At 43.5% G+C, this 17,335-nt stretch overlaps 1 pseudogene; it reads right to left on the reverse strand.

The window, feature by feature from the left end:
- LOC123153160 (probable cyclic nucleotide-gated ion channel 20, chloroplastic) overlaps positions 1–17,335 on the reverse strand; it is an 89,732-nt pseudogene that overhangs the window by 62,824 nt on the left and 9,573 nt on the right.

The following is a 17,335-nucleotide window of genomic DNA, read 5'->3' on the forward strand; positions in this document are numbered from 1 at the left end:
CGCGCCAGGCGATCCTGTTGCAGATTATTCCGGACGCGCTTGAAGGTGTCCGGAGGCTGTAACGCCGAATGAGTTGTCTATCTGAACAGCTGCTTTGTGCCTCTGCTGCAAGGGCCGCAGTGTGCTCTTCCATACGAAGCGAGCGTTCTGTGTTTCCATTTACTGTTATGACCCCGCGAGGTCCTGGCATCTTGAGCTTGAGGTATGCGTAATGCGGCACTGCATTGAATTTTGCAAATGATGTCCGTCCGAGTAGTGCATGATAGCCACTGCAAAACGGGACGATGTCAAAGATTAACTCTTCGCTTCGGAAGTTATCCGGTGATCCGAAGACCACTTCTCGTGTGATTGAGCCTATGCAATGGGCCTCTACACCTGGGATGACGCCTTTAAAGGTGGTTTTGCTGGGTTTGATCCTTGAGAGATCGATACCCATCTTTCGCATTGTATCCTGATAAAGCGGGTTTAGGCTGCTGCCGCCGTCCATAAGGACTCGAGTGAGGTGAAATCCGTCAATGATGGGGTCTAGGACTAGTGCGGCGGATCCGCCATGACGGATGCTAGTGGGATGGTCCCTGCGATCGAAGGTGATCAGACAAGCAGACCATGGGTTTAACTTCGGGGCGACGGGCTCCATCGCGTAGACATCCCTTAGTGCACACTTCCACTCCCTCTTGGGAATGTGGGTTGCGTATATCATGTTTACTGTCTTCACTTGTGGGGGAAACCCCTTCTGCCCTCCTGGGTTCGGCGGCCGTGGCTCCTCCTCGTCATCGCTATGCATCCCCTTGTCCTTGTTTTCGGCATTTAATTTGTCGGCCTGCTTGAACACCCAGCACTCTCTGTTGGTGTGATTGGCTGGCTTGTCGGGGGTGCCGTGGATTTGACACGGGCGATCCAGTATGCGATCTAGACTAGACGGAGCCGGAGTATTTCTTTTCAATGGCTTTTTCCACTGACCGGATTTAGAGCCTTTGAATCCGGCGTTGCCTGTCGTATCTTTGGAGTTATAGCCGTTATTGCGGCGCTTTGGTCTATTACGATGCTGCCTACCGTTAACGTCTTTGGTATCCGAGGTATCCGGATTCCTTGATGTGTTGTTGCTGCGAGCCAGCTAGCTGTCCTCACCTGCGCAAAAGCAGGTCATGAGTGTTGTGAGGGCTGCTATAGATTTCGGCTTCTCCTGGCCGAGGTGGCGGGCGAGCCATTCGTCGCGGATGTTATGCTTAAATGCCTCTAGAGCTTCTACATCCGGACAGTCTACAATTTGATTTTTCTTAGTCAGGAACCGTATCCAGAATTGTCTGGCCGATTCCCCTGGCTGCTGGGTTATGTGGCTCAAGTCATCAGCATCCGGTGGCCGCACATAAGTGCCTTGGAAGTTATCAAGAAATGCATCTTCCAACTCCTCCCAAGTGCCGACGGAATCTGCTGGCAAGCTATTCAGCCAATGCCGAGCTGGTCCTTTGAGTTTTAGTGGGAGGTACTTGATGGCATGTAGATCATCACCTCTGGCCATGTGGATGTGAAGGAGGAAATCCTCAATCCATACAGCGGGATCTGTTGTGCCGTCATATGATTTGATGTTTACGGGTTTGAAACCCTCCGGGAATTCATGATTCATAACTTCATCAATGAAGCATAGAGGGTGTGCAGTGCCTCTGTGCCGGGCTATATCCCGACGTAGTTCATATGAGTCTTGTCTGTTGTATTCAGCCCGGACGGATTTACTCTTGGTGTATCCGACGCGACGATCATCGTCCCGTGTGGGCGCATGTGTTCTTGTCCCGTATATTGACCTTGCGATTTTTGCCTTGCTGTCCAAGATATCTCGCAGGTCCTTTGTGTTGCCCCAGGCCTTAGTATCTTTAACTGAGTGGCGACGGGGTGCGGACTGAACTTTAGTCTGAAACGCCTCTCTCGCTCGGCCGCGTAGTGGCCGGTTAGCCGCATCGTACACTGGTGAATGAGGCTTCAATGCTTCCTCCTCAAGGTGAGGTAGCAACCTGCGTTTGGGGTAACTCTTGGACGGTCGCTCGAATTCATGCTCCTGGGCCGCAAGGACTTCAGTCCATCTGTCTGCTAGCAAGTCTTGATCAGCTTGAAGCTGTTGATGTTTCTTCTTTAGGCTACTTGCCGTGGACATAAGCCGGCGCTTGAAGCGCTCTTGCTCGACGGGGTCCTCAGGCACGATAAACTCATCGTCGCCGAGGCTCGCCTCGTCTTCGGAGAGAGGCATATAATTGTCCTCCTCCGGTTCTTCATCTATTGCCTGCTCTGGGGGGCTAGCTTGTTCATCCTCTAGCTCTGCACTATGCTGGAGGGGATTGTTGTTGTCTTCGGCGTTATCCGGAGTGTTATTATCTCCCGTGCCGGTATCACTGCTCTTGCTGTGGCGGGACTTAGAGCGGCGCCGCTGACGTCGGCGCTTGGGTTGCTTTTTGGAGGGGTCATCCTCCGCTTTCTCATCCCCATTGGCTTCTTTGGGGGTGTCCACCATGTATATATCATATGAGGAGGTGGCGGTCCAGTGCCCTGAGGGTGGTGGATCCTGTTCGTCTCTGGCTTCGTCATCCACACCGTCGAAGTCTTCGGAGCCAAAGTCGAGCATGTCGGTTAGGTCATCGACAGTGGCTACTAAGTGGGTGGTGGGTGGGCAGCAAATTTCCTCGTCGCCCGCATCCCATTCTAGCCGGACATAGTTCGGCCAAGGTTCTCCTGACAGGGAGAGAGACCTTAATGAATTTAGCATATCCCCGAAGGGTGAGTGCTGGAAGATGTCCGCGGAGGTGAACTCCATGATCGGCGCCCAGTCGGACTCGACGGGCAGTGATATGAGCGGCTCGGAGTCCGTGGCCGTGGATGAATCCAGTGGTTTGGTGACACGGCTCTCATAAGGGGTAAAGTCAGTATCTGGCTCTATCGCCACTGAGAATGCGGCCTCCATGGCGGCGTCCGTCCCTCCGCTCTCGGATGGCGCGACTTCCTCCAGATTGATGGACGGAATAGTTGCGGATGCGATCTCCTGAATACTGTCCGACGGCAGAGTTACGTCATGCTCGTCAAGACTGTACGACGCGTCTGACATGGGCTCGAATCCGTCGAAGATCAAGTCTCTGCGGATGTCGGCCGTGTAGTTCAAGTTTCCAAATCTGACCTGATGGCCAGGGGCGTAGCTCTCAATATGCTCCAGACGGCCAAGCGAATTGGCCCGCAGTGCAAAGCCGCCGAGTATGAAGATCTGTCCGAGGAGGAAAGCCTCACCCTGGACCACATTGCTAGCGATGATCGAAGGAGCCATCAAGCCTTATGGTGGCAACATAGTGGAACTCTCAATGAAAGCACCAATGTCGGTGTCAAAACCAGCGGATCTCGGGTAGGGGGTCCCGAACTGTGCATCTAAGGCGGATGGTAACAGGAGGCAGGGGACATGATGTTTTACCCAGGTTCGGGCCCTCTTGATAGAGGTAAAACCCTACGTCCTGCTTGATTGTTCTTGATGATATGAGTATTACAAGAGTAGATCTACCACGAGATCAGAGGGGCTAAACCCTAGAAGCTAGCCTATGGTATCATTGTATGTTGTCCTACGGACTAAAACCCTCCGGTTTATATAGACACCGGAGGGGGCTAGGGTTACACAAGGTCGGTTACAAAAGAGGAGGTATACATATCCGTATTGCCTAGCTTGCCTTCCACGCCAAGTAAAGTCCCATCCGGACACGAGATGAAGTCTTCAACCTTGTATCTTCATGGTCCAACAGTTCGGCCAAAGGATATAGTCCGGCTGTCCGGAGACCCCCTAATCCAGGACTCCCTTAAGCATGATTGCAATGTTGTTAGTATAAATTCCTTGAATATCCATGATGCTAATGATATGCAAAGCCACAAGCTTGGGGAAGCTATGTTTGATGAAGATGATATTTTTTGTCCCCCAAGCTTTGATGAGCAAATTTATTATGATGAAAGCATGCCTCCTATTTATGATGATTATATTGATGAAAGTGGAATTGGAGAGGTCATGACTTTATTTTGTGATGAATCCACTATTTTCAAAGAGGTTCCAATTGATTATGAGAACAAAGTTGCTATCTATGATGATTATTGTGATGACTTGTATGTTGGGGAACGTAGTAATTTGAAAAAAAATCCTACACACACGCAAGATCATGGTGATGCATAGCAATGAGAGGGGAGAGTGTGTCCACGTACCCTCATAGACTGAAAGCGGAAGCATTAGCACAACGCGGTTGATGTAGTCGTACATCTTCATGATCCGACCGATCAAGTACCGAACGCACGGCACCTCCGAGTTCTGCACACGTTCTACTCGATGACGTCCCTCGAACTAGGAGATGCTACTAAACTCCTAGATAACTTTTAGATTCGGCCGCGGGAAGCACTTTTATGGAAATCACTTTAGGAGATGCTACTAAACTCCTAGATAATATTATGGTTAATTATTCTCAATGGCACACTGAAAGATCTCCTAATAAAAAAGTGCATGTGATAGAAGAAATTAATGTTTTGAGTGGAAAGATGGATGAACTTATGAAATTATTTGCTGCTAAGAGTGCTTCATCTAATCCTAATGATATGCCTTTGTCTACTTTGATTGAGAATAATAATGAATCTCTGGATGTGAATTTTGTTGGTAGGAATAATTTTGGTAACAATGCGTATAGAGGGAATTTTAATCCTAGGCCTTATCCTAGTAATCCTTCTAATAATTATGGAAATTCCTACAACAACTCTTATGGAAATTTTAATAAAACGCCCTCTGAATTTGAGAGTACTGTTAAAGAGTTTATGAATTCACAAAAGAATTTCAATACTTTGCTTGAAGAGAAATTGCTTAAAGTTGATGATTTGGCTAGGAACGTTGATAGAATTTCTCTTGAGGTTGATTCTTTAAAGCTTAGATCTATTCCTCCTAAGCATGATATCAATGAGTCTCTCAAAACCATGAGAATTTCCATTGATGAGTGTAAGGAAAGAACCGCTAGGACGCGTGCTATGAAAGATGCCTTTATTAAAGCGTGTTCTTCCAATTCCTATGAAAATCAAGATGAAGATCTAAAAGTTATTGATGTGTCCCCTATTAAATCTTTGTTTTGCAATATTAATCTTGATAATGATGGGACTGAATATGATCCACCCTTACCTAGAAGGCGTTCTAAGAATTCGGAGTATTTAGATCTTGATGATGAAATTGATAAAAGTGGGATTAAAAGAAATAAAACCTTAGATGTTGCTAAACCCACTATATTGGATTTCAAGGAATTTAATTATGAAAATTGCTCTTTATTTGATTGTATTTCCTTGTTGCAATCCGTGCTAAATTCTCCTCATGCTTATAGTCAAAATAAAGCCTTTACCGAACATATCGTTGATGCCTTGATGCAAACTTATGATGAGTGGGAACCTACTATTAAAATTAAAATTAAAGATTATGAGTTTTATGCTTTGTGTGATTTGGGTGCTAGTGTCTACTATTCCCAAAAATTTGTGTGATTTGCTAGATTTTCGTGATTTTGATGATTGCTCTCTAAACTTGCATCTTGCGGATTCCACTATTAAGAAACCTATGGGAAGAATTAATGATGTTCTTATTGTTGAAAAGAGGAATTATGTGCCCGTAGATTTTATCGTTCTTGATATAGATTGCAATCCTTCTTGCCCTATTATTCTCGGTAGACCTTTCCTTAGAACAGTTGGTGCAATTATTGATATGAAGGAAGGGAATATTAGATTTAAATTTCCATTAAAAAAGGGCATGTAACACTTCCCTAGAAATAAAATAAAATTGCCATATGAATCTACCATGAGAGCCACTTATGGATTACCTACCAAAGATGGCAATACCTAGATCTATTCTTGCTTGTTACGCCTAGCTAGGGGCGTTAAACGATAGCGCTTGTTGGGAGGCAACCCAATTTTATTTTTATTACTTACTTTTTTATCCTGTTTAGTAATAAATAATTTAAATAGCCTCTGTTTTGGTTGTGTTTTTTGTGTTTAATTAGTGTTTGTGCCAAGTAGAACCGTTGTGAAGACATGGGGAAAGTCTTGTTGAACTTGCTGTGAAAACAGAAACTTTAGCGCTCACGAGAACTGATGTCATTTTTATTTGGAAAGTGCTATTTCGTTAATTATTTTTGAAGATGATTAATAGATAAATTCCTCACGTCCAGAAATTTATTTTAGAATTTCTAGTGTTCCAGATCTTGTGCTAGCTACAGATTACTACAGACTGCTCTGTTTTTGACAGATTCTGTTTTTCGTGTGTTGTTTGCTTATTTTGATGAATCTATGGCTAGTAAAATAGTTTATAATCCATAGAGAAGTTGGAATACAGTAGTTTTAACACAAATATAAATAAATAATGAGTTCATTACAGTACCTTGAAGTGGTCTTTTGTTTTCTTTCGCTAACGGAGCTCGCGAGATTTTCTACTTTAAGTTTTGTGTTGTGAAGTTTTCAAGTTTTGGGTAAAGATTTGATGGATTATGGAACAAGGAGTGGCAAGAGCCTAAGATTGGGGATTCCCATGGCACCCCCAAGATAATCTAAGGACACCTAAAAGCCAAAGCTTGGGGATGCCAGGCATCCCCTCTTTCGTCTACTTCTATCGGTAACTTTACTTGGAGCTATATTTTTATTCACCACATGATATGTGTTTTGCTTGGAGCGTATTTTATGATTTGAGTCTTTGCTTGTTCGTCTACCACAATCATCCTTGCTGTACACACCTTTTGAGAGAGCCATACATGGCTTGGAATTTGATAGAATACTCTATGTGCTTCACTTATATCTTTTGAGCTTTATAGTTTTGCTCTAGTGCTTCACTTATATCTTTTAGAGCATGGTGATGGATTTGTTTTATAGAAACTATTGATCTCTCATGCTTCACTTAGATTATTTTGAGAGTCTTAATAGCATGGTAATTTGCTTAAAATCCTAATATGCTTGGTATGCAAGATTAATAATAAAACTTTCTTATGAGTGTGTTGAATACTAAGAAAAGTTTGATGCTTGATGATTGTTTTGAGATATGGAGGTGATAATATCAAAGTAGTGCTAGTTGAGTAGTTGTGAAATTGAGAAATGCTTGTGTTGAGGTTTGCAAGTCCTGTAGCATGCACGTATGGTAAATGTTATGCAACAAATTTGAAACATGAGGTGTTATTTAACTGTCTTCCTTATGAGTGGCGGTCGGGGACGAGCGATGGTCTTTTCCTACCAATCTATCCCCCCTAGGAGCATGGGCGTAGTGCCGAGGTCTTTGATGACTTGTAGATTTGTAGCGACCAGACCTCAAACGGTCCAATCTCTATGCTCCGGTGTCATCCCTGGATCAGTAATGCTGACACCACACAGTACTTGAAGGATTTATAACAGAGTAGCAATCACACACTTATTCCATCGAGTGTCTCAATAGAGAACTTATTACAATAAATATGGCTTAAGGCCATCTAATAACGATAACAGCGGAAGGCTTGGAAGATAAGTGAGTCCATTAACTCCAACGGCATCACTGAGTATAGAATCACGACCTAAAACTCCTTAATCGTCGTCTAAAAAGTCTGCAACATTAACGTTGCAGCCCAAAACGGGTCAGCACATGGAATATGCTGGCAATGTAACACATAGAGAGTAATGGAATGAAACAGCTATTCTATATGCATATTTGGCTGGTGGAAAGCTCTATGGCTACAGTTTTGCGTAAAGCCAATTTTTCCCTACTGCAAAGGAATACATTTATTTAACTATCATGGTGGTTGTTAAATATTGAGAATGGTTGATAGCATTCTCAATCCCAATTAAGCATCATCATTAAACAAACCCATCAAAATTAATTTTATAGTAACATGTTGAGATTCAGATGATAATCCAGGTACTAGATACTCAAGATGTCCATAACCGGGGACACGGCTAATCATGATTAGTTTATACACTCTGCAGAGGTTTGCGCACTTTTTCCCACAAGACTCGATCTCCTCCGTTGGGTTTCTCACACTACATGGTGTTTGATAAACGGATGACCGAGACATAGTCTTTCAGAAGCGCTAGCACCTTACGATGGGTAGACCGTACCACCTACATCCCCTACATCTGCTAGTCTACCACTGTAAGAGTTCGCACGACTTAGTCAACTATGCTAGAGCCCATAATAGCTTGTGGCTGCACACGGAAGTTTCTAGCATGAATAATCTCATGATCCCTTTGAGCCTGGGTGGCGGTCCATAAATAAAAACAGGCAATCCTGGAATACCCAGGTACCTCAATCCACCCAGATGTGTGTTTAAGTTGCCACCATAAATAAACCATTAATTAACAATCTCACATCTGTCATGGATACACTCACCCAATCCACGTCTACTAGCATAGCATGGCATAATAAGCAAACGAAGAAGTAACTCCCAAAGGTTTGATAATAATAGGTAATAGGTACTACCTCAACTACTTCCCAAACCCACAATTTAATTAGATCCTAATCATGCAGTGTGTAAGGATTGATCTAATGCAATAAAACTGGGTAGTAGGAGGTATGATCAAAGTGTTACTTGCCTTGCTGATGATCCGGGAAACCTAGCGATTCGAAGTAGCAAGCGGCGCACTCCGGGTACTCTATCGCAAACAAACAAGCATACAATAAGTACTCAACTAATGCACAGGTAAAACTCAAATAAGAGATCTAACCAGAAAATTCAACTTAAGAACTCTGGTTGGCAAAAGTCAAATCGAACGAAACAACGAAAGACAAAAGGCAAAAGAAACAGGCTTCGTTTACTATTCTGGATCTAAGGCAATTTTTTTACAATGAAACGAAACACCAGGCGCTTGAATCGCCTGATTCCGATAAACGGGCGAAAAGTTAGACTAAAACGAAAATCGGATCAGAAATCGCGATCAGAAAAATCGCGAATTTATTCCGAGAAAAAGAAAAACGATGAACAGTTTAACGAACGAATGTTCATTAACTGGATCTAAATGAAGAACACATTCGTTAAAACGAACGAACGAGCGAACGCTCGCTAATTAGCCTAAACCGAGAAAAACCGATCTAAAGAAAGAAACGAAACTAAAAAACCGAACAAAAACCGGCGGGTCAACCTCGGTGAATCGGCGGCGAGACGGGCGACGGCGGCTCCGGTGAGGCGGCGGCGGCGGGCGGCGGCGAGGGCGCGGGGTGGCGGCGTCGGGCGCGACGGCGGCGGTGAGGGTACGGGGCGGCGGCGCGGCGCGGGGTCCGAGGCGGGCGGCGGCTAGGGTTTTGGCCCGGGGTGGGCCGGCGGCTTATAAAGGCTGAGGCCTGGAGGAGTCCGGGCCTAGCACGGCCCGTAGGTCGGTTCGGACGTTTTTTTTTTAAAAAACTTACACTCGGAAAAAAACAAAAGGACTACTAAACGGACTCCAAAAATCCTGAAATGAATTTTCCCCGGCTTCTAAAATCAAGCCGCACAGGATGAACATTTATTTGGGGCCTAACTGCAATTTTGGAAAACGCACATTTTTTCTAAATTCAAATGAAATAGCAAATAAAACCAAATAAAATCTTATTTGATTTTTTATTAAATCCTCAATATTTGTTTATTTTTGGAAAGTCATTTTATTCCCTCTCTCATATTTTTGTAATAGAAATAATTGAAGATAAAATAAATAAAATCAAAAGATCCTATTTTCAAAATTTGAGACAACTCAAATATGAAAATAACGAAATCCCCAACTCTCTCCGAGGGTCCTTGAGTTGCGAAAAATTTCTAGGATCAACCAAAATGCAATAAATATGATTTGCAATGATGATCTAGTGTATAATATTCCAAATTGAAAATTTGGGATGTTACAAGATTTTTGCAATAAGTATGTGAGTTCTTTATGACTAATGTTGAGTCCATGGATTATACGCACTCTCACCCTTCCATCCTTACTAGCCTCTTCGGTATCGTGCATTGCCCTTTCTCACATTGAGAGTTGGCACAAACTTCGCCGGTGCATCCAAACCCCGTGATATGATACGATCTTTCATACATAAACCTCCTTATATCTTCCTCAAAACAGCCACCATACCTACCTATTATGGCATTTCCATAGCCATTCCAAGATATATTGCCATGCAACTTTCCATCATTCCGTTCATCATGACACATTCATCATTGTCATATTGCTTAGCATGATCATGTAGTTGACATAGTATTTGTGGCAAAGCCACCATTCATAATTCTTTCATACATGTCACTCTTGGTTCATTGCATATCCCGGTACACCGCTGGAGGCATTCATATAGAGTCATCTTTGTTCTAGTATCGAGTTGTAATCATTGAGTTGTAAATAAATAGAAGTGTGATGATCATCATTATTAGAGCATTGTCCCAAGTGAGGAATAATAAAAAAAGGCCATAAAAAGAGAAGGCCCCAAAAAAAGAGAAAGGCCATAAAAAAGGAAAGGCCCAAAAAATGAGAGAAAAAGAGAGAAGGGACAATGTTATTATCCTTTTACCACACTTGTGCTTCAAAGTAGCACCATGATCTTCATAGTAGAGAGTCTCTCATGTTATCACTTTCATATACTAGTGGGAATTTTTCATTATAGAACTTGGCTTGTATATTCCAACAATGGGCTTTCTCAAGTACTCTAGGTCTTCGTGAGCAAGCAAGTTGGATGCACACCCACTAGTTTCTTTTGTTGAGCTTTCATACATTTATAGCTCTAGTGCATCTGTTGCATGGCAATCCCTACTCCTTGCATTAACATCAATCGGTGGGCATCTCCATAGCCCATTGATTAGCCTCGTTGATGTGAGACTTTCTCCTTTTTTGTCTTCTCCACATAACCACCTTCATTATATTCTATTCCACCCATAGTGCTATGTCCATGGCTTGTGCTCATATATTGCGTGAAAGTTTATAGGTTTGAGATTACTAAAGTATGAAACAATTGCTTGGCTTGTCATCGGGGTTGTGCATGATGAGAGCATTCTTGTGTGACGAAAATGAAACATGACTAAACTATATGATTTTGTAGGGATGAACTTTCTTTAGCCATGTTATTTTGAGAAGACATAATTGCTTAGTTAGTATGCTTGAAGTATTATCATTTTTATGTCAATATGAACTTTTGTCTTGAATCTTTTGGATCGGAATATTCATACCACAATTAAGAAGAATTACATTAAAATTATGCCAAGTAGCACTCCGCATCAAAAATTCTATTTTTATCATTTACCTACTCGAGGACGAGCAGGAATTAAGCTTGGGGATTGTTGATACGTCTCCAACGTATCTATAATTTTTTATTGCTCCATGATATATTATCTACTGTTTTGGACATTATTGGGCTTTATTATCCACTTTTATTTATTTTTGGGATTAACCTATTAACCGGAGGCCCAACCCAGAATTGCTGTTTTTTTGCCTATTTCGGTGTTTCGGAGAAACAGAATATCAAACGGAGTCCAAACGGAATGAAACCTTCAGAAACGTGATTTTCTCATCAGATAAGATCCAGGAGACTTGGACCCTCCATCAAGAAAGCCACGAGGCGGTCACGAGGGTGGAGGGCGCCCCCTGCCTCGTGGGCCCCTCGAAGCTCCACCGACGTACTCCTTCCTCCTATATATACCTACGTACCCCAAACGATCGGGGACGGAGACAAAAACCTAATTCCACCGCCGCAACTTTCTGTATCCACGAGATCCCATCTTGGGGCCTGTTCCGGAGCTCCACCGGAGGGGGCATCGATCACGGAGGGCTTCTACATCATCATCCAAGCCCCTCCGATGAAGTGTGAGTAGTTTACTTCAGACCTACTGGTCCATAGTTAGTAGCTAGATGGCTTCTTCTCTCTTTTTGGATCTCAATACAATGTTCTCCCCCTCTCTTGTGGAGATCCATTCGATGTAATCTTCTTTTTGCGGTGTGTTTGTTGAGACCGATGAATTGTGGGTTTATGATCCAGTCTATCTATGAATAATATTTGAATCTTCTCTGAATTCTTTTATGTATGATTGGTTATCTTTGCAAGTCTCTTCGAATTATCAGTTTGGTTTGGCCTACTAGATTGGTTGTTCTTGCCATGGGAGAAGTGCTTAGCTTTGGGTTCGATCTTGCGGTGTCCTTTCCCAGTGACAGAAGGGGCAGCAAGGCACGTATTGTATTGTTGCCATCGAGGATAACAAGATGGGGTTTTTATCATATTGCATGAAACTATCCCTCTACATCATGTCATCTTGCTTAAGGCGTTACTCTGCTTTTAACTTAATACTCTAGATGCATGCTGGATAGCGGTCGATGAGTGGAGTAATAGTAGTAGATGCAGGCAGGAGTCGGTCTACTTGTCTCGAACATGATGCCTATATACATGATCATACCTAGATATTCTCATAACTATGCTCAATTCTGTCAATTGCTCAACAGTAATTTGTTCACCCACCGTAGAATACTTATGCTCTTGAGAGAAGCCACTAGTGAAACCTATGGCCCCCGGGTCTCTTTCTCGTCATATCAATCTCCATCACTTTATTATTGCTTTGCTTTTTTACTTTGCCTTTTACTTTTTACTTTGCATCTCTATACCAAAAATACCAAAAATATTATTTATCATCTCTATCAGATCTCACTTTCGTAAGTGATCGTGAAGGGATTGACAACCCCTAAGCGCGTTGGTTGCATTGAGCTATTGTTTTGTGTAGGTACAAGGGACTCGCGCGTAGCCTCCTAATGGATTGATACCTTGGTTCTCAAGAACTGAGGGAAATACTTACGCTACTTTGCTGCATCATCCTCTCCTTTTCGGGGAAATCCAACATAGTGCTCAAGAGGTAGCAACCCCCTCGTCATATTCTATTCCACCCATAGTGCTATATCCATGGTTCGCGCTCATGTATTGCATGAAGGTTTATGAGTTTGAGATTACTAAAGTATGAAACAATTGCTTGGCTTGTCATCGGGGTTGTGCATGATGAGAGCATTCTTGTGTGACAAAAATGGAGCATGACTAAACTATATGATTGTGTAGGGATGAACTTTCTTTGGCCATGTTATTTTGAGAGGACATAATTGCTTAGTTAGTATGCTTGAAGTATTATTATTTTTATGTCAATATGAACTTTTATCTTGAATCTTTCGGATCTGAATATTCATGCCACAATTAAGAAAAATTACATTGAAATTATGCCACGTAGCACCCGCATCAAAAATTCTGTTTTTATCATTTACCTACTCGAGGACGAGCAGGAATAAAACTTGGGGATGCTGATACGTCTCCAACGTATCTATAATTTTTGATTGCTCCATGCTATATTATCTAGTGTTTTGGATGTTTATGGGCTTTATTATACACTTTTATATCATTTTTGGAACTAACCTATTAACCCAGAGCCCAGTGCCAGTTTTTGCTTTTTGCCTATTTTAGGGTTTCGAAGAAAAGGAAAATCAAACGGAGTCCAATTGACCTGAAACTTCACGGAACTCGTTTTTGGAAGGGAAGCAACCCGGGAGACTTTGAGTCTACGTCAAGGAAGCTTCGAGGAGGCCACGAGGTAGGGAGGCGCGCCCTCCACCCTCGTGGGCCCCTCGTGGCCCCCTGGCGTACTTCTTCCACCTATATATCTCCATATACCCTAAAACTATCGGGGAGCACAATAGATCAGGAGTTCCGCCGCCAGAAGCCTCCGTAGCCACCGAAAGCCAATCTAGACCCGTACCGGCACCCTGCCGGAGGGGGCAATCCTTCTCCACTGGCCATCTTCATCATCCCGGTGCTCTCCATGATGAGGAGAGAGTAGTTCTCCCTCGGGGCTGAGGGTATGTACCAGTAGCTATGTGTTTGATCTCTCTCTCTCGTGTTCTTGATTTGGCACGATCTTGATGTATCGCGAGCTTTGCTATTATAGTTGGATCTTATGTTTCTCCTCCCCCTCTACTCTCTTGTAATGGATTGAGTTTCCCCTTTGAAGTTATCTTATCGGATTGAGTCTTTAAAGATTTGAGAACACTTGATGTATGTCTTGCTGTGGGTATCTGTGGTGACAATGGGATACCACGTGATTCACTTGATGTATGTTTTGGTGATCAACTTGCGGGTTCTGCCCATGAACCTATGCATAGGGGTTGGCACACGTTTTCGTCGTGATTCTAGGGTAGAAACTTTGGGGCACTCTTTGAGGTTCTATGTGTTGATTGAATAGATGAATCTGAGATTGTGTGATGCATATCGTATAATCATACCCACGGATACTTGACGTGACATTGGAGTATCTATGTGACATTAGAGTTTTGGTTGATTTGTGTCTTAAGGTGTTATTCTAGTACGAACTCTAGGGCTGTTTGAGACACTTATAGGAATAGCCCAACGGATTGATTGGAAAGAATAACTTTGAGGTGGTTTCGTACCCTACCATAATCTCTTCGTTTGTTCTCCGCTATTAGTGACTTTGGAGTGACTCTTGAAGGAAATATGCCCTAGAGGCAATAATAAAGTTATTATTTATTTCTTTATTTCATGATAAATGTTTATTATTCATGCTAGAATTGTATTAACCGGAAATATAATACATGTGTGAATACATAGACAAACAGAGTGTCACTAGTATGCCTCTACTTGACTAGCTCGTTAATCAAAGATGGTTATGTTTCCTAGCCATAGACATGAGTTGTCATTTGATTAACGGATCACATCATTAGGAGAATGATGTGATTGACTTGACCCATTCCGTTAGCATAGCACTTGATCGTTTAGTTTGTTGCTATTGCTTTCTTCATGACTTATACATGGTCCTATGACTATGAGATTATGCAACTCCCGTTTACCGTAGGAACACTTTGTGTGCTACCAAATGTCACAACATAACTGAGTGATTATAAAGGTGCTCTATAGGTGTCTCCGAAGGTACTTGTTGGGTTGGCGTATTTAGAGATTAGGATTTGTCACTCCGATTGTCGGAGAGGTATCTCTGGGCCCTCTCGGTAATGCACATCACTTAAGCCTTGCAAGCATTGCAACTAATGAGTTAGTTGCGGGATGATGTATTATGGAATGAGTAAAGAGACTTGCCAGTAACGAGATTGAACTAGGTATTGAGATGCCAATGATCGAATCTCGGGCAAGTAACATACCGATGACAAAGGGAACAACGTATGTTGTTATGCGGTCTGACCGATAAAGATCTTCATAGAATATGTAGGAGCCAATATGAGCATCCAGGTTCCGCTATTCGTTATTGACCGGAGACGTGTCTCGGTCATGTCTACATAGTTCTCGAACCCGTAGGGTCCGCACGCTTAAAGTTCGATGACGGTTATATTATGAGTTTATGTGTTTTGATGTACCTAAGGAGTTCGGAGTCCCGGATGAGATCGGGGACATGACGAGGAGTCTCGAAATGGTCAAGACATAAAGATCAATATATTGGACGACTATATTCGGACATCGGAAAGGTTCCGAGTGATTCGGGTATTTTCGGGAGTACCGGGGAGTTACGGGAATTCGTATTGGGCCTTAATGGGCCATACGGGAAAGGAGAGAAAGGCCTCAAAGGGTGGCCGCACCCCTCCCCATGGGCTGGTCCGAATTGGACTAGGGAAGGGGAGCACCCCCTTCCTTCCTTCTCCTTTTCCCTTCCCTTTCCTTCCCTCCTACTCCTACTACTTGGAAGGGCTCCTAGTTCTACTAGGAAAGGGAGAATCCTACTCCCGGTGGGAGTAGGACTCCCCTAGGGTGCGCCATAGAGAGGGTCGGCCCTCCCCCTCCTCCACTCCTTTATATACGGGGGCAGGGGGCACCCCAAAGACACAACAATTGATCTCTTGATCTCTTAGCCGTGTGCGGTGCCCCCCTCCACCATAATCCATCTCGATCATATCATAGCGGTGCTTAGGCGAAGCCCTGCGTCGGTAGAACATCATCATCGTCACCACGCCGTCGTGCTGACAAAACTCTCCCTCAACACTCGGCTGGATCGTAGTTCGAGGGACGTCATCGAGTTGAACGTGTGCAGAACTCGCAGGTGCCGTGCGTTCGGTACTTGATCAGTCGGATCGTGAAGACGTACGACTACATCAACCGCGTTGTGCTAACGTTTCCGCTTTCGGTCTACGAGGGTACGTGGACACACTCTCTCCTCTCGTTGCTATGCATCACCATGAACTTGCGTGTGCGTAGGAAATTTTTTGAAATTACTACGTTCCCCAACAGTGGCATCCGAGCCTAGGTTTTATGCGTTGATGTTGTGCACGAGTAGAACACAAGTGAGTTGTGAGCGATATAAGTCATACTGCTTACCAGCATGTCATACTTTGGTTCGGCGGTATTGTTGGATGAAGCGGCCCGGACCAACATTACGCGTACGCTTACGCGAGACTGGTTCTACCGACGTGCTTTGCACACAGGTGCCTCGCGGGTGTCAGTTTCTCCAACTTTAGTTGAACCGAGTGTGGCTATGCCCGGTCCTTGCGAAGGTTAAAACAGCACCAACTTGACAAACTATCGTTGTGGTTTTGATGCGTAGGTAAGAACGGTTCTTGCTAAAGCCCGTAGCAGCCACGTGAAACTTGCAACAACAAAGTAGAGGACGTCTAACTTGTTTTTGCAGGGCATGTTGTGATGTGATATGGTCAAGACATGATGCTAAATTTTATTGTATGGGATGATCATGTTTTGTAACCGAGTTATCAGCAACTGGCAGGAGCCATATGGTTGTCGCTTTATTGTATGCAAAGCAATTGCGCTGTAATGCTTTACTTTATCACTAAGCGTTAGCGATAGTCGTGGAAGCATAAGATTGGCGAGACGACAACGATGCTACGATGCTACGATGGTGATCAAGGTGTCGCGCCAGTGACGATGGTGATCATGACGGTGCTTCGGAGATGGAGATCACAAGCACAAGATGATGATGGCCATATCATATCACTTATATTGATTGCATGTGATGTTTATCTTTTGTGCATCTTATCTTGCTTTGATTGACGGTAGCATTATAAGATGATCTCTCACTAAATTTCAAGATAAAAGTGTGCTCCCTGAGTATGCACCATTGCCAAAGTTCATCGTGCCCAGACACCACGTGATGATCGGGTGTGATAAGCTCTACGTCCATCTACAACGGGTGCAAGCCAGTTTTGCACATGCAGAATACTCAGGTTAAACTTGACGAGCCTAGCATATGCAGATATGGCCTCGGAACACTGAGACCGAAAGGTCGAGCGTGAATCATATAGTAGATATGATCAACATATTGATGTTCACCATTGAAAGCTACTCCATTTCACGTGATGATCGGTTATGGTTTAGTTGATTTGGATCACGTGATCACTTAGAAGATTAGAGGGATGT

The sequence above is a fragment of the Triticum aestivum genome, chromosome 7A (assembly GCF_018294505.1).
Source record: "Triticum aestivum cultivar Chinese Spring chromosome 7A, IWGSC CS RefSeq v2.1, whole genome shotgun sequence".
Lineage (NCBI taxonomy): Eukaryota > Viridiplantae > Streptophyta > Magnoliopsida > Poales > Poaceae > Triticum > Triticum aestivum.